Source organism: Archocentrus centrarchus, chromosome 22 (genome assembly GCF_007364275.1).
Source record: "Archocentrus centrarchus isolate MPI-CPG fArcCen1 chromosome 22, fArcCen1, whole genome shotgun sequence".
Lineage (NCBI taxonomy): Eukaryota > Metazoa > Chordata > Actinopteri > Cichliformes > Cichlidae > Archocentrus > Archocentrus centrarchus.
The window spans coordinates 2,867,064-2,885,998 of NC_044367.1; positions in this window are offsets into that span (position 1 = coordinate 2,867,064).

Sequence of the window (18,935 nt, forward strand, 5' to 3'; positions counted from 1 at the left end):
TGACTCATCCAAATGAGTGTGGCTGCGTTGAATGGCTGTGTATAATAAATGGATCTTGAATATGCTCTGCACCTCTGAACACTTTCTCTAACACCAGTGCCACTACATACCTGCATTCAGTGTAGATTTAAGCTCCTGAGGTGCTGGTGTAGCCCGCAGGTTGGGCAGGTGACCACATGCTGTAAGGTTAAATGTAGTGGCCTGAGTTAACTGTGATGTGCGGCCTTTTAATTTATTAAGCTCCTCATTGTTCTGTATTTTCTATTTAATTGAGCGCTGTCTTTAGTGTAATTGTTTTCATTTTGTGATATTACATTTATTTTTATTGAATTCGGGCTGTTTTTCATGCTTTGGCTCCTGTAACACAGTCATTTCCCAACTTTGGAGATAAATAAAACTGATCTTGCATCAACCCATTTTCTTGTATTTATAACATTCACACCTACACCTACTGAATCACCAATTAATCTAAACCACATGTTTTTGGACTGTGATTGGGAAGCCCCAGTCTGAATTCAATCCCAGACACTGCTAACTACCACAACACTGTGCAGTCTTTTTGCATCTGATCTGATCTGATCTCATCTCCACCTTACAAAGATGTCAGTCAGCAACATAAGATAACTGTAGGCCATAACTTTTGTAGTGTCTTTGTGTTTCTTTGAGTGATTTTGCAGGAGAACCACATCTTGTGGGTGCAGCTGTTGGTTACAAATGCCAACTGAACTTAAGTAGGCCATTGTGTTATTTATTAATGCAAAAATGAAAACAAACAAACAAACACCTGCTAACAAATAAGTTGGTGACCATCCATGAACCACTACAACACATATCATCCTCTGTCCCTGGCAGCATAAAAGCCACAAAAAAAAAACATTTATTATTAAGATATGAAAAGTGTCAGGAATGAAATCCTGATCTTCTTTTCTGTTTTATAAAGCGAGACAGAATTTTACAACAAAATGCTCATGTTTTGGAATGTGAATTATTCTTTCAGTGAGCTGCAGCATTCTTTTGTGAAAGTTGTAAACCTTGTTAAAAGTGTGGACTCTCCACCCTGGGCTTTCTCCTTGCTTTCTTTTGTTTCTCCAGTCAAATGGAGGTCTTCTGCTCAGTGCTGGCACGACTCCAGGAGAGGGGGATTACTGTTAAACATGTATAATCTCTTCTGTTTCCTCCATCAGACCAGGCCCATCTGATGGGAGCTGGTGTTTAGAAGGGGCTCCACAGGACGAGATACTCTTTAACTGTAATCTCTCTAATCTCGCTTCTTACTGCAGGCCGGGGTCCCACAGGACTGTCATCTCTACACTTTGTAACTCACTGTCATATTTCTTCTAAAGCCATTTGGCAGAGCCTATATTTTTAGTTGAGAAAATATAATCATTTTTTTTTTTCAGATGCAAACTCATAAAAAGTAATTATGGCAATTTTATTCATGCAGTGTATACTTAATGACAATAAATCTTCAGTTAATGGGTTTGCGGATCTTTAGAAAAAGGTCACATAAGCTGTTTATACTTTTTAGATGCTTTGCTTCTTTTCCCATGAAACTTCTCTCATATTTACATATAAAGATGCACCACACTATTAAACAGACTGCACACAATAAAATAAATGTTTTTTTCATGTTGATGCATTATTGAAAAATGTAAATAAAAAATAAAATTTGTGTTAAAAAAAACCCACCATCACTAAAGTTTGTTGTTTAAAATTGACAGTTATGGTGATTACAGGTGCTAACTAGATGCATGTATTTATCTTAATTTCAATTAATTTAATATTTCTTTAGGAACTTTTTACTTCTACTAAATTACTTCTTATTTTCCAAAAAAGGTGTAACTGAGGGTCAGATGTGTGTGTGTGTGTGTGTGTGTGAATGCGTTTCTCTGCATTTTCCCATCAGAAGCTGATTCCTTTAATCTGACAGTTTATCAGTCTGTAGGACCATGCATTACTTTTGCATTTACATAATCATACATGCCAGTTAGAGTATGAATGTGTGCCTTTGCATGTGTGAAGACCGTCTTCTCAGCAGCGGTCAAATATCTACAATTATTTACCATCTTTTCCCAGTAAATGTGTGTGAATGTGCGTCAGTACCTCCATGTTTCCCAGGAGAACACTGAATCCTGTAAATCTGACATTTCTCTTCCTGGTGTTGGTCCCAGGAGGATCAGCGGGAGATTCCACCTTTCCCACATTGCTCCTTGATCCACCTGACTCCTCCTCGCCTCAGCCATAAGCCTGGGTTTTGTCCCCATCTGCGTGCAGCTCTCAGTTTGTTTGTACATCCAGACAACAGGGTGAGAATGTGTGACAGTCCCACAAAATTGAGAACTAGGAGCTCACATTCCCACAAGGAAATAAATGTGCCTTGAAACACATTCATAAAGAAGATATGGCAGGATATATGTGTAATTACAGTGAAGGGTTCAATATTAATCCCTAAATGAGCAACTCAACTCGAGAAATATCCGGAAAAAAAAAAAAAATCTCCATTATCTCAAGGTCAAGGGATGTACAAAAAAAATAAAAAAAATGTCATGGCTGAGAACACTCCCTGAAATAGGTGCCTCAGTATAACCAATGTGACAAACAGAAAAAAGTGAGAATTAAGCCTTTTTAATGTTCTCTGTGATTCCAAAAAAAAAAAAAAATATAGTAACAGAAAAAGAACAAAATTATTTTAAGGCTTTTCTGGTCAAACTGGGTGATGAAAGCGTTTTGTTATTGATCGAAGTGGACCAACTGATGAATTGATCAACTGAAGCTATTTTTACCGGTAAATTGTTGCTGGATTTTCATTTTTGCAAAGTGCAAAAATTTTTCCTTATTTTAGCTTTTCAGTCGTGAGTTGTGTCTTTTGTGACGGTCCTTGAAGGGATTGTGTATGAAAATAGCTGCTAGTTGCAGCTGAGTGAAATGCTCAGATTGGCGCAATGACACAGGCAGAAACTTGTCTGATTATTTAGTTCAGCAACAGAACTAAATTTATAGTTTTTTTTTTGATGAAAGAAAGATAATTGTGTTAAAAACACGCAGGATGAGCACCATTAGGACCGAGAAACTGTACATAACAAAACAGATAACAAAGACAAACACAGTAAGTGAAAAAAGGAGAGAAACAAAAAAAAAAGAAAAAGATGGGCACGCAGACACACACAGTGCCAGAATGATCTATGACCGCAATCCTCGTCTCAACATGCAGAGAAAGTGAGGTTTTCAGATGCTGTAATTTACTCAGATTCAGATTCTGATCCTGATCCAGATCCAGATCATTTTGGCAGAATATGGGACCACCTGCACTTCAGCCCATGTGAGCAACTTCCAGACTCCTGAGTCCAAAGACAGAAAGCTGGTATTTTACTAAAGCGTGAGATTTGAGGCCAGTACCAGCTCGCAGTGCTTCTCTGACAGTCTGATATTTCCAGTGTGTTTGGCGTACATGTCTGTGTCAGGGCCTGGAGATATTCAGAGGATTTGAAAGATCTGTCAGCGCTATGGAAGATGCATGCACACAGGAAACTATCAGTGCTATCAGTGGAGTGGGTGGAGAGAAGTGTCAGGGACAATTTGTGACAAAAGGAAAGCAGCCAGCAGGAAAGTGAAGATTTACAAGATGGTAGTGAGACCTGCAACGATGCATCGTTTAGAGAGAGTGGCACTTACAAAAGGCAGGAGCCCGAGCTGGAGGTGGCAGAGTTGAAGATGCTTAGATTTGGGAGTGACAGTGAGGTATGTCAGAGGGACAGCTCGGCTTGAGAGGTTTGGAAACAAAGTTAGAGAGACAAGGTTGAGATGGTTTGGACATGTCTGCAAATGCCCACACCGTCTCAACTTTGTGGATATACTGGGCAAAAGATGTTGAAGATGGAGCTGCCAGGCAGGAGGAAACAAAAGGAAGACCACACAGGAGTAGTGAAGGAGGACGTGCAGAGGGTTGGTGTGGCAGAAGTGGATGCTAGGAACAGGGTGAGATGGAGGCAGATGATCCGCTGTGATGAGGCCCAAAGAGGGCAGCCAAAAGAAGACTTTTATAGCTAGTACAGTCATGTGTGATATATGAATTTCAGCCAAACTCTTAAATTATATGATACCCTTTATAATGTTGGTAGTGTAAAGCATAAACCTTGGAGAATAACAGGACAAAATATGCGTTTTTATTATGATGACTTTAGGGTAAAATTATAAATTGGAGGAGCTGGGTGAAGCTGAATTGCTGCATCATTTCCTTAATAGAACCATAAATTTAAAATGTTACATGGCAAAAGTGGCACTATTCAGCCTGTTTAGAATATGTTCTAAGAGGCAGTTAGACAAATAAAATCTTTTCTGTCAGAACTGTATTTATTTATTATTTATCTATTTATTTTTCCTACTTCAATACAGTTTCTGGAAGCCAGTATCCAGCATGCAGCTCGTTAAACAGAGGGCAGAAAAACCCCACATTTGTTTGTTGGTCTGTGAAAAAAAAAATGTAGGCAGGCAAGTTGGGACACATTTACGCATTCACATGAATGACTTTCATATTAATGACATTCATATTGGACTTTACAAACTGCATGCTCATCTGCAGCTTCTTCAGTTTGTGATCTGCTTTGCTGCTGCTGTACACTGTAATCTGTGTCCATCAGCAGAATGAAACACTGGATTGATTTAATCAGGATGACACCACTAAAATATAAACTTGCGAGCCCAAATGCCTGATAATTTGTGCATTTTAAATACCTTTTACTTTTTTAAAATACCAGCTGCTTAGCCATTTGCCAACATATGCCTTTCAGCAAACTCTCCATATTATCTGCTGACTGCTGCTGGCTTTGCCTCCCACCTGTTGTCTTTGTGGGTTTAAAGCACTGACCATGAATTTAATGGTTGGAGATGTTTATTTCATTTTATTTTTTAATTTAAGAAGAAAAGAAAATCACTTGTAGCTGAGGGTGAGGGGGGGGGTTGAAAATCTCTATCAACAGGTCATCCATTTAACGATGTGACATCAGTAGGAACTTACACAAATACTTATGAGGACCTTCACTTATGTGCACACTTTGATTGGCACAGATGCTGACTGTGTGTCTTTGATGTGCAGGGTGTGACGGGACGCGTCCTTTGAAGCTGCTGCAGCTAAGTGTTGGATGCAGATATGGAGGGAGGGATGCATCGGAGGAGAGAGGGAATAGCTGTATGGGTGACCTGCAGGCACTGACCCCTACAACCATTTCCACACAAGACTGAGAGTCACTCAACAGGGAGAGACTGACTAAATCTACCGATCTTTGATCCTGGTGTCAGACGCTCTAACACACTCTAACGCACCAAATGGACAACATAAGGAAGATTATGAATATCTGACGATGACTGCCAGAAAAGCCAAACTGACAGCAGTCAGATTGTTTGGTGCGTTCTCTGTAATCCTACTGGATACTGCTAATGCCAAAAACTGTTTGAAAATACACTGTGACCCTCTGGCGATTACACACATTCATTCACACAAACTCACATGTGCAAACATTAGATCTGAAGATCCAAATTAAACTTGGAGTGTGTGTCTGTGCCCATTCACAGCCACAGCGATGAAAAAAACTGCCAAACCTGAAGGATTCCTGCTGTCAGTCTGATTTAAAAGAAAAAACAAAACAGGCCTCTTGTCATTTCAACGTGTGTAAACAACGAGGGAATCTTTGACTAATTTGTTGAACATAGTTACAGTTGTCATGGTAAAATCTACCACATTTGAAGCTCCTCTTTCTGCAGTGTTTATGTTGGAAGTGGTTGATTCCTCCGCCTCTGGCGTATTATGGCTAGACGGGGCCGATTGTCAATAACTGTCACCCACAGAGGAGAGGAAGAAACATTTGTGTTTGCCTGCCGTGTAATTAGCGCTAAAACAAAATGCTTTGTGCCGAAATGCAGAAATTGGCACCCCTGCTAAGCAAACATAGCATCACCTGGCCAAAGAAAACATCAATGGGTGGCATGATGGAACATAATCACCTTTTTTCCCCACTTATGAGGCATGCAAATGACGCAGGTCTAGAACACAAAAGCGCTATTACAAGCTTATTAAAAAAGATCTAAACTATGTCATCCATTCTGCAACGTTGTCTCCTGGTGTGTGTCGGTTTGTCCAGACACAGCAAGGGAACACACCTAAAATCCACCTGTTCCCCCCAGGGCTCAATGCTAAACAAGCCCTCCTGGAAAGGAGGAGAAGCCTGCAATCCAAACTGGTAACAGATATACTGTATGTGAATATTAAAAGCACTTCATTTTACCCCCTCCCGTATACTAGAAAAAACAATTGCGCCATTGTGTTTGGTGCCAACTTGTGTTTTCCTCGGTGGTTATTACTCATGGGAGTGATAAATACAGCTCTCTAAGTGGCTTCCCTCTGGATTTCCTGCAAACAGGAGATCTCTGCCAGATTCTTCCATGCTTACTCGATCAGTGAAACACACCTACAACAACTTAGACATGCAGTGTTAATGCTTTGATAGTAGCTGTTGTAGTTGCTTTGGTTGTTGAGCTTCAAATGAGATCACACATTTCAGATGATGTGTTAATTCTGACTTGCAGGCTTTTTATTCCATTATAAAAACGCAACATGTTTCATGACTACAAGCAGCACATACCATGTTGACAGAAGACGGTGCAGACACGGCAGCTTTCAAAACGTTTAACTCTTCACTTCTGACTTCATTACACAGCAATCAAACATCGTAACAGCTAATCAACGTAAACCAGAGAGATCACAAAGATTCCAACTGCCTTACTTCACAGGATCATAATTAAGCACCCAATCAGTCATAACTCCAGAAAACAATGGCGGGATTGTTCAGTAACATCACCACAAGGAATTTAACCCCTTCATACAGACAAATCACTGAAATCCCCACCAAATAAAACAAATCCAACAGTGGCTTTTGATTATTATGATGCCACAAGATTTGTTTTGGACAAATTATTTCAATACAAACCACTAGGATGTAAGATGCAAATTGGGAGCAACCAAGCAATTTGCACCTGCAATGAGTGGAATAACACTGAGGTTAGTGAGCTGAGGAGATGTTGTGTGTGTTGCACAAGTGAAGTTTTTTTTTTTTTTTTAATCTGATGTGGCTATGTGATGGTAATGTTATTTTGTTTTAGCCTTGAAATCTAGTTGAGGTTTCAGTTTGTTAATCCCAGATTTTTTTATCCAGTGCTCACATCAGGTTCAGGTTTTATGACATGAAGTAATCTGGTTACTGAATTAATACCTGTGCAACTAAATGCATTCCCTTGCAACTTTTCATAATTTGAATACCTCGTTGAACTGATTTATGAACATTATTTCTGAATGGATATCACCATATTGACATTGTGCGCGGTTTAGCATATAATATGCATGGGCACATGAGCTTAAGTATCATTACTATGTTATACTGGAGATGTATGTGATACTAGCATAATAATGGCACTAATGCGCACGGGCCATCATCATATAATAATGTTTTTTTTTTGTTTTTTTTTAATTCCTACCCTTTTAAAAGTTACAGTGTGCAAAATATCACCACTAGATGTCAGTAGATTTCACATTGCAGCTAACTGAGTTCTGTTTTCTTACCCCTCTCAGTTCAAGTGCATAATCTTAGCTATGGTGGCCGCTGTAGGACACAAACTGCTGTTCATCTGAAGTGAGTGTAGGCTGCTGGGTCTCCACTTCTAGAATAAACTCTCATATGATGTGAGAATGTAATCAAACTGTTTATCAGAGGGAAAGTGTGATTTTGAGGACACATGAGCCCAACTTTAGCTGGCCTAATGTTAGCGTATAACCGGCTGTTGCTATTTGGCCCGCTTGATGTCAGCTGTCCAGAGATGGGAGATGGGCCGTATGTCAAATCTGTTGATAATAAGTAACTGCGACAATATTGGGAATAAAAAAACATGTTTATGCACGGGCTTGAAGTGAGGAGGAAGATGACATTTCATCAGGTGCCGGTCACATTCTCTCTTTCCTTCATGTTTTCACTTCTTTGGTGAAGGGGTCTCAGATGATAAAACATATGATCCTTCATATCTTGAGTCTCAAGGTGCAGACATGATATAAAATTTGCCTCCAAGGCATGCAAATGTGGCCCGTCTCTAGCCACAATTAGGTAGAATGGTGATGTCCAACAATTAATTTATTTTAAATGGATTAATTCTAAGTTTATGAGAATGCATCATGTGTTGGAAGAATCAATTATACACTAATCAATGTATATTTACAAATACAGCATTCTTTTTTCTATTAAATAACCTAAAAAGACTGACTAAACCTTTAAGGTGTTTCTTTCTGTTTTATGTAACTGCCCAGTTTGTCACTGTAGTCTTCATCTCAAAAGCTACCGCTGAATTTCTGATTGAACACCGAACACAGTCAATCACAAATAAATCCTACAGAGCACTTTGTGTGTGTATCTGTGACAGAGTGACAGTAAGCGGTAACAAATTTTCAGTCTAAACTGACAGTCAGACCCTTTTCAGTGCCGGCTACTTCCTTTAAAGAGCTCCACTTCTTTTTTCCCCACTAACATGAATTTTCCTCGTCTCCCTGCTTCCATCTAACCTGTCTTTCTTCTTACCAGTCTACTGCTGGCTATCTTAGCTCCTCACACCTTATAGAGCCTGTTTGCTCAAGCCTCGTTTGAACTTGTCAGCAAGCACAGGAAACTCCTCCCGTCTTCTCTTTACCCTGCTTTTCTCTCCTACACACTTCCCCTGAAACCACCCCCCTTCCACCTCCACCACTACCTTCCCCCGCCTCACTCACCTCCCTAAACACCAGTTTGATTTATGGGCTAGTTGAGCTACCTGGCCCAAGACGACGGGCTACTTCCATTACTGCCTGGATTCTCTGTAATAAGGGGATCTGAGGTAATGGCATAGCACGAAGGCCAGCTGTCTTGTCCCAGCTGAGCAACAACAACAGACCTCCAGAGAGCGAAAATATTCATACACTTTGTTCGAACACTTGATGTTGTTGCATTTATCTGTGGAAACACATGTTTTCATCTATGTTCTACTCATCGCACCTTGAGCGATGCGCTGTTTTGTAATCTGTATCTATAATTTATGTTTGAGTCATAGAATGCAAATCCACCACACACACACACACACACACACACACACACACACACACACACACACACACACACACACACACAGTTGCTCACGCAGACAAGCAGCTAGAAACGTGTTCACATCTGCCCAGAACATTTTGCTTCTGCGTACCAATACACCATACATTTAAAATGTGTGTAAGAGGGTGTGAGTGATAGCAGAGAAGTGATTCCAAACTGAGAGACTTTCAGGGCTCCACCGCCACTGAAGTGTCTGTCAGCAGAGCAGACAAGGTGTCCGGCCTCTTTGATTCTGAGCCCAGAGTTGTTTTTGAATCTCCTCGGTCAGCATTGCATCACTTCCCCTCTGAGGCAGTCTCAGACAAAAAAAAAGTGTCACTCACTTGTGGTTATCTATACAGCTCTGACAAAGGCAAGTTCACACATTGCTTGAAAGCTCAGTGCCTCTAACAGCTTGATGAAGGGTTACCTTAAATGACTTTAGCTAAAACGTTCAAGAGACAGCACTTGGATGTTGTTGCGGAAGCCAGAATAATCATTTATTAAGCTGAATAACTGACATATTGACATTACTTGGAAATTAATGGAGAAGATTTTAAAGAAAAAAAGAAACAAACAACAACAACAAAAAGAAATGCATGATTTTCAAGAGAGCGTTTTGAAGAAGCTTTTGACACCTGGATGCTGGTGATGTGTTGATTAGCACCTACAGAGCGCAGAAACCAGCCGATGTAACCTCTGGGTGGTGGATCAAGGCAATCACGCTACATTTGGACGAAGGAGAGGAGCCCGGATGGAGCTAAAGAATCTGCAGCGACCACAGCTGACTATGACTTGCTGTTGCTTATCAGTCATGCAAGCACCGTGACAAACTTCTCCCTGAGCTTCAGAATCAGTTTAGGAAATCAGCATTTTGGGTGATAGCAAAAGGAGTGTAACTTACAGTATTATCTATATTATAATAAGTGCTCAGCTAAGTGTTTTTGACAGTATACCAGTAAAAAAAAGAAAAGAAAAGAAAAAAAGAAACTTCATTAGGAAGTGTAAGATGAATTGACAGATGTTTGGCATGAGCTCCTGGAAACAATGCCACACACCAACTTTTTTACTCAACTCATGCATAAAAAACTTGGCAGCAATAGACTGCAGACCGCAACCCACAATGAATCACAGCAGTTAATGCTGAATTAATAATGGGAAGTTGTTTATGAACCTGAAAAGGCAGATGACTTATTATTGTCATCGGGCTGCTGACAGACGGTCCGTCTGCTCTGTCTGGCTCTCCATTCATACAACATTCATTATCAACTGAAGTGTTTGTAAACACCCTAAGTGTAAAAGTAAATTGAGCTTACAGCAGCTTTCATTGTACAGGTAGAGTGACTACATGTACGGATCACAATTGGGTTTGATTTATCAGCAGCACAATACACACCAATGATCCAATGATGTGCAGGCGTTCACGTGGCTGTTACTTTGGCTATACATTGTAGTAGATGCTTATGTGCAGTTACACACTGAATGCATATAAAAATAAAAGTCTCCATGGTTGGCCTTGCTTCCCACCACATCCCACAACTTTTATCCTTTTGCTCAAAGCATTCCTGAACAGCTTCAGCTGCTGAAAGATGACAACTGAAGGTTTCCCAGCAGAACTTTGCCCAAATCTTCAAACCGACTCTGCTGACTTGTCATCGTGTCTTTGTGCACCCCTTTATCTCCGTGATGCGCAAGAAAGTGTGATTCATAAACCATGCCTCCCTCTCTCCAGCATCCAGTTCTGCTGCTCATGTGGTTGTTATAGGCGTTTCTGTGAGTGGATGGGGTCCACTTTGACCAGTATGAGCATCTTTCAGCCACAACCAACATTAATGTTCAGTGTGTGCTACAGTATCTCTGCTGGTTTGGACCACATGGGCCAACGTTTGGCTCCCACACGCAGGACCTTGAGCCACTTGATAGGTGCCAAAGTAATACATAAACAGTGTCATTCACATCAGCTGGCAGCGGTTTTAATGTTGCAGCTTTACTTACCACAGTGTCCAGTAAGCAGCTATTCTGCAGCTTTCGGTCATGTCACAGTGTTTATCGTGGAATTGCAGATCATTAGCTTTCTATTTGAACGCCTTCTACATCCAGTAGCAACAGTAACGTTATGGAACATTTCTGATTCACTAATATATTTTATTGTCTCAGATACAAATCCTGTGAATGGGTTCTTTTTAAAGTGTAGAGTTTCCCCTTCCTCAGCCTAGTTTAAAGCCATGCTCGGTGGGTGCCACCTGGCAGCTGAAGGCATGTTGGGGGGGGGGGGGGGGGGGGGGGGGGGGGGGGGGGGCGTTGTGGGTGTTCTGCAGCGTCTGGGCTGGACCAGGCTCGCGCTGTCGGGTGTGTGTTGTGTAACCCAAAGTTGTGGATGGATTTTTCCCCCCACATGAGCTGTCAACTGACTTCATGGCAGACAAAGAGAAAGAGAGCGAGAACAATAATTAATTCAATTAATTCCCACTGTGACAGTTTCCTTTATGAGGAAATAATAAATACTATATTGTCAAACTGGAATCACAGAGAAACAAGAGACTGCTGAGTGTGAGTTAAAGGACTTGCGACGACGCCACGGTTTCTTTTGTCTCAGTAGTTTATAAAAGCAGCACTTCGGAAAACGGCAACAAATATATGAACAAAAACCCCCCACTGTTGTTTTCATTCCTTTTTCCTTTTCCCAGTTAGATTATACTTAGCGTAATCTAACCCGTAAAGACTTTTTATTGCTCGTAAAAAGGTGTACCTGTAAATTAGAAGGTGTTCAGCTGGATTTATCCGTCATTACAAACTGAAAATTTGCCTTTGATGTTGAAGGGAAAAGGTGGATGAGTGAAACCAGAGATGTAAATGGGCTGAAGCGTGCTTCTTTTTTTGCCACATAAACTCTGCAGGAGAAAGTTGATGCATCCAAAAACAGTTGCATAGATGCAGATTTTACTTGCAGCTCTTTTCATCTCCTCCTTTTTTCCCAGACGTGCCTCTCTCACGCACCCAAACAGGCCATGGTTGTACAGTTGTACTGAAGAGAGGAGGAGGGGATAATTTAAAGCTGAATTAGGGCCTTTTATACTGATACCATATTGTCAACATGGCCTGTAAAACCTCCTCCTTCACTCCTCTTCCCTCCCTTCCCTTCTCTGCCATTCTTTCCTCAGTTCCTCTTTATTTGTTCTAATTCCAGAGACCGGCTGGGTCTTGCCTGGATTTGGAGAGTGCTTGGTTTCAAAGGGTAATTGACACCTTACCTGTAATTTCATGGTTTCACTCCACCTGCCTTTGATGTCTGGGACTCAGTTGGGGTTGGGATGCGAAGGAAAGAGGCGATGTCATTTTGCTGTTGTAAGCTGCACCGCAAGTCTCTTCCAACTCGCCTGAGCTTTTTTTCTGAACATAAATGGCATCTCATGCAAACCCAGTTTATTAAAGCAACGCGTGAGGGACGGGGAGGGGCTCGGGTGCTTTTCTTGTGGTGACAAATGGGCCCATAGATTTGTCAAGACTGACTAAGAGACAGAGGGATAGGACATGACTCAGGGGTAGAGATGATGGCTTCTTCAGTCTAAGTACATCACATGAAAAACCACATAAAAAAAAAATCCATGGCAACTTCTCTGGAATTTAAAGACCAAAAATTTGACTCACTGTAAAGATTTTGATATTATTTTTCTTATCTTACCCCCTTCGTGTATATCGGGAACATCTAAGGTAACATCTTGCTGTGCATTGGCTTTTTTGAAGAAAACAACCGTACATGCAACAGCTCAAAATTACAGAAGTGTGGACACTTCAGACACTGATGATGATGATGATGATGATGATAGGTCATCTTGTCATCCAGAAATGAGTTCTTCTCGTAATCATGATTAATTAATTAAAGAAAATCACTATTAAGTTATTCTTAGCAGGTGTGTTTTTATTTGAATGTTGTCATTGCTGTAATATATATATATATATATATATATATATATATATATATATATATATATATATATATATATATATATATATATGCTTTTTCCAGCAAGAGGAGATATAATAAACATTTTCTTTTCTTTTCTTTATTTATTTCAGAGGTTGTTTGAAAAGAAACCTTCTATTAATATACAAAAAGAATCTCATTACCCATTTTTTTGTTATCCTGTGCCAAACGTCAGCGACTACAGTCTGCTAATCCCAGGCTGTTATCGCCTAAATCTGCCTGATTATGAATGAAAAAAGGTTAAATGTCTCAGCATTATGCCTCACTCCTGACTGCATGCTCTCACATGCGCGCTGACAGGAAGAAAACTGGTCAGATCAAACATCTGAAACGTCCTTCTTGTTTGTCTGCAGCAAAGAATAATATTAACGGACGGGGCTGTTTGTGCGTGAGGGATGAAAGAAAGTGCAAAGTGTACAGTTTTGCACTGGAAGCTAGAGACCTACCAGAAACTACAGGAGCCATTAGATAGAACATTAGCTAAATTATTGGAAAGTTTTTTTTTTTTTTTCTGTGTTCACAAAATATGCCTAGTTAGCACAGTAGAGATGCTACTTGCAGGGGTGAGAGGAAGGCTAGCTGCAGATCCAGGCGAGCAGCAATGAGTGATGAGAAGGGAGTGACAGGAAAATTGCATTTGTGCAACCATGAATCATTACAAACAACCCTTTAAAAGGCACCCCTCACTGTAATTACCTCCTCTGCGATGCTCTATTACGGGGTACTTTATTACCTTCTATTACTTTGCTGTGCTTGCCTTGGCAGATGTAGACCTCACACTGACTAACAAAGCCTGGCAGGTGAATCTACAAGACTTTTCTGTGTGAGGGCAAAAATAGAGACACCAAAAGAAAAAAAAAAGAGGGCAGCGTTTTGAAAGGAGGACGCATACATTTTACTTTTGTTGATTCAGTATTCAGCACTTTGGAAACAACCTTTAAAGTCATTGTAAAAGCTGATTCAAATAAATTAGAGAAGTTAGGGTAACTGAGCTGTCGGTTGTGCCCACACACTGCTGCTTTTTAGGTGTGTAAAACTGCATTAATCAATCTACAGTATAACGACTACGGGCCCGATTTACTAATGGTTATTACTGGTATTTATTAAAGAGGCCAGACTGTCAGTTTTGTGATGTGGCCTTGTTGCACATGTGTTGATAGTAGTTCCCCATTCATAGCACAAAATTTTGGGAGGAAAATATTGAAATAATTTGCAATTTGCGATGATTTTATTGCTGCAAAAAAAAAAAAAAAAAAAAAAAAGAAGCATGTCTTGGGGTGTTCACTAGGGGTGTTCATTTATGTGGAATGGGAGGGGGAGTTTATCACAAGGAGTGCATAGCTGGTGTGGATGGCTCAAAGCTGTGAGCCCAGTGCCTGAGCTTTGGCTGGGTCATGTAATATTGACTTTAATAAATTATGTATGCATTTGTTACTCATGTGACAAAGGAACAATAACTTTGGTAACGCAGTCTCAGGTTAAGATCTAAAAGGGGACTTATATATGACATAGCTACACTTTAGCTACAAATGTAAATGCACATCACTGTCAGTGCAGCTGTAGCCACAGAGGTGTAGATGCTGGCAATGGTGTCGACTACTTGTGTAGGCCACATCCTAAGTTCTACAGAGATTAATGTAATGGTGTAATGTCTGTAATGGTGGTGGGTGAGAGGAGGATGTTAGCAAAGTTGACATCCATCATGAACAACCCCCATCACCCTCTTCATGAGACCTTTAGTCTCATGAAGCAGCTCCTTTAGTCAGAGACTGAAACATCCTCCCTGTAAGAAGGAGCGCTTTCGCAGGTCATTCATCCCAACAGCAGTTAGACTGTACAACACTTCATAATGTCTTGAGTCACTTGGACACTTTACCTCCTCTGCCATCACTTTATCCATACAGTCCAGATACATTTTATTTATTACACTCACCCATATAATGCATACTGTGTATGCTGTGTACCTTACCGGCTACAAATTTATATAATGTTTTGATATCTGTATATAGTGTTTTTGATGTGTGTGTGTATATGTGTGTATATGTAAATGTGTGTATTGACATTGATATATATATTTATGTATATAGTGCTTATGTATGTGTGTATATTTTATTTTATTTTATTCTATTCTATTTTAGTTTTAGTTTAGTTATTTGTTTTTACTCATCCTTTTCATTTTTTCTCTGTATTGAGCTGCTGTAATGCGCAAATTTCCCCGTCGTGGGATCATTAAAGTTTTATCTTATCTTATTAACCCCCTAAGTGTCAATTAAATGTAATTAATGCAGATGCATTACATAAATTCAGCGGTATTTATGGCCACAACACCATAGACAGAACTGATCAGTTGATGGTTTCCATTCCAATACTTCTCACATTTGTGAAGCTGTGCTTGTGGTCATTGTTCTGTTACAGGTGGAAATGATATGAGAGTGGACATAATAGTACATTTCCTATTCAAAATATTTGAGAAGGGCCAGTTTGTGTGTTTGCTTTGGTGTAACTACTGTACTGGTAGTAAAAACAAGGAAAGCTTACTGCTACAAAGCACAAAGGTCTCCAACTATCTTGTTGTTAAAGCATAAAAAATACACATACACTGTATGTATACAGTACATACAGATGTATGCATATATGTATATATATATATATATATAGTTAACAAGAGCTGATGAACCCTTCTGAGAAGCAGAGACAGACCAAGCTGATCACAGAAAAGTGGATCAGTATAGTGAGAGAGCAAGCAGTGCAGGAGGGAGTAGAGAGGAAATAAAAAGACAGGCAAATGAATGGATGAATGAAAATATATTGGTCATCCTGAGTTCAGCCCTATTTTCCTGCTCTGAGCCTCAGCTGTGGGCTGCTTCACCGCCTCTCTGCCCAGGCTCTGCTTTGCCGCTGGGCACAAATCCAGTTTTCTGTCCAAATTACCAGCTCTGCTTCGCAGAAGAAGGCCAGCGGGGTGAGAAGATCTCACCCTCCACCCCCCTGTCTGAACCCCTCGCTGGCCCGGTGTGAAGCTGACGGAGCGTCGCGGATGGCCCTGGATTGCACCTGCACTGGGGGCTTTCCAGTTCTCCCCCCCCCCCCTTTGGTTCACTCACACACACACACACACACACACACACACACACACACACACACACACACACACACACACACACAGAACCCACAGACCATAGCCTTGTTTGCCTCTATGTGGGTTTCAGTCAGGTGGTCTACAAATATGTGTCTCTCTAAAAAGCAGACACCTGTTATGGGGAATTCTTCCTGTGCTGGACAGTAAATCTTAAGCATTTTGTGAGGCATAAACCTTTATGCCTCTTATGGTCAAACCAGTGCACTTTACTGCTTTTCTCAATAGTACTAAATGCAACATAGACACATGAAGGGCACTCAAAAACATTAATAAAAACGTGAGGTTATCCTTTACTGTGTACATAATTAAAATACTTATCACTGTTTATTAAGTCACCCAGGATAAAATTGCAAACAAATATATTTATCTTAGGTGTTCACAGTGTACAAAATAATGTATATGGTTAGAAGTTTTACTAGTTTTAATTTTTCCCTCTGGGTGTACAAGTTATCACGTGAAGGTTTGGAGCACTGGAGGTATCATGGATATGGGATGCCTTCATGGATCTGGGTGATTGTCCTGGCCTTGCCTCAGGGTTGAGGGTTGTGTTTACCTCATAACAAAAAAGCAACATGTTTTTGATGCGCTGCCAGAGCGCTACTGTGTAAACTGTAAACAATACACACACACTTACACAAACACAGGCGGCTATCTTTGAAAGGCTATTTTGTTAACTTCCATTTAATGTGGAAACCCTAAATCCTAACTCTATCTTTAACATAACCAAAGTTCTTTGTTTTGGTTTAACAGTTATGAGACCATTTTAAATCATCTATTGCTCTATTGCTTTTTAAATTAGTTAAATTGTCCCTACACTAATATCATCCTATCACTATTGTTTGGCCTTTAATTTGAAATATATTAAAATATGTTTAATCCTTTTGTAATTTAAACTTGAAAAACTGTGACTGACAAAATATTTTGTTTCAAAGTAAAATTTGTTTTTTCACCAAAATACATTTGCAAATTTAACATAATTTCACATGCATGTAATGTTTATTTAAAAGATAAAACTGTAAAGTTCAAGTTTAATACTGTAAATACATATCTAAAATTTGATGCAGTAAAATAGAGATTGGTTCTGTAATTTTACAGAAATGTCTTTGTTAATTAAGAGACATGTTGTATAACTGTGTTCAGTTGCTTGCAGGGTCACTTCTAATTCCAGTTATACTCAGTGATTTGTAAACTGCTGTAGTTAGATCAGCCGTCATTGTTCTATCAGGAATTCTAAAATGAATGGATATAATCGAGTCAGTGGGTTAGGTCTTTACTGAGACCTCCTAATATTGTCTTGTGTTACTCCAGATAGATACGCCTCATCTTTCCCCCCAAAATCTGTGTTTTCAGGCAGCTGCTATGAGCGGGAGCCTGACCAGAAGTTCAGCTGTGACCCTTGAGCAGACGTTCAGAGCACTGAACCATGACAAATGTAGAAGAAAAAAATCTCAGAACCAGTGAACGTCCAACACGCAGACACACACATTCAAACCCATCAGAAATGATGCCCTCTTACAGTCCCTTACAAACCATTCTCACTCACATTACTACAAACTCATACAGTACGCACATCCCACACCAACCTAATCAGTCCCCACCCCACCTTATTGAATGCCTCTCCAGCCCCAGCGTTTTGCCATGGAGGTTGATTCCGCCCTCTGGATGAACCTTTCTTGAGGACCCTGGGCTCAGAGGTGGTGGCTGGATTAGAGGGTGGAGGCAGGAAGGGTGTGTGTGTGTGTGTGTGTGTGTGTGTGTGTGTGTGTGTGTGTGTGTGTGTGTGTGTGTGTGAGTAGAAATCTGGATAGACGGATTTTGTCACATAAAACACATAAATTTAAAGCAGATTCATGTATTATTTTTAATGATGTACATTTTTCTAATACAAACACGTTTTCATTAAAATGACTAATTTTAGTAGAAGAGGCAGAGAGTCTAGTGGACAAACTGAAGAAAACTCCAACATCTAACCACACGCCAGACTCACATAATAACTCACAGGGGCTCCCCTCCCTGGACTCCCCCCTATGATGCACCTGTTCACAACTCAATCCCAGTCTGCCCTCTAGCATTCCACCAAATGCACGCACACACACACACACACACACACACACACACACACACACACACACACACACACACACACACACACACACACACACACACACACACACACACACACACACACACCTTTGATATCCTGCAAGATAAAATCCATCACTATTTAGCTTTCCAGCAGGATAAATCAACAGACCTCCTCACATTTGATTTACCTGCTTGTATATCAGTTATGCAGCAGTTCAGACTCTTTTCCTGGTGACAAATGAGCGCTTGACAGTCTACAACAACTATGAAACATGTACATCCCCAACATAAAATACAGCTCTGCTTTCTCCCTGCCAAGTCTTTGTGCAAGTATTAGCGCCTCAGACAGGCTGCGGTGCCAAGGCCTTGTCTAACCCCCTGATTTTCCGCCTGGAGGTGTCAGGACATGTACAGGAGCTGTTATATGGTTGAGGAAAGCTCCTCTCCATTCAGGCAGCACAGGGACTTACTGTACCTCTCATCAAAAACTTTTTGAACAAAGATCTGCTGGAGAAGTAATTACCCCATTCACCTTTTGAGTACAGTTATTTCAAATACAGAATTTATGACATTTATT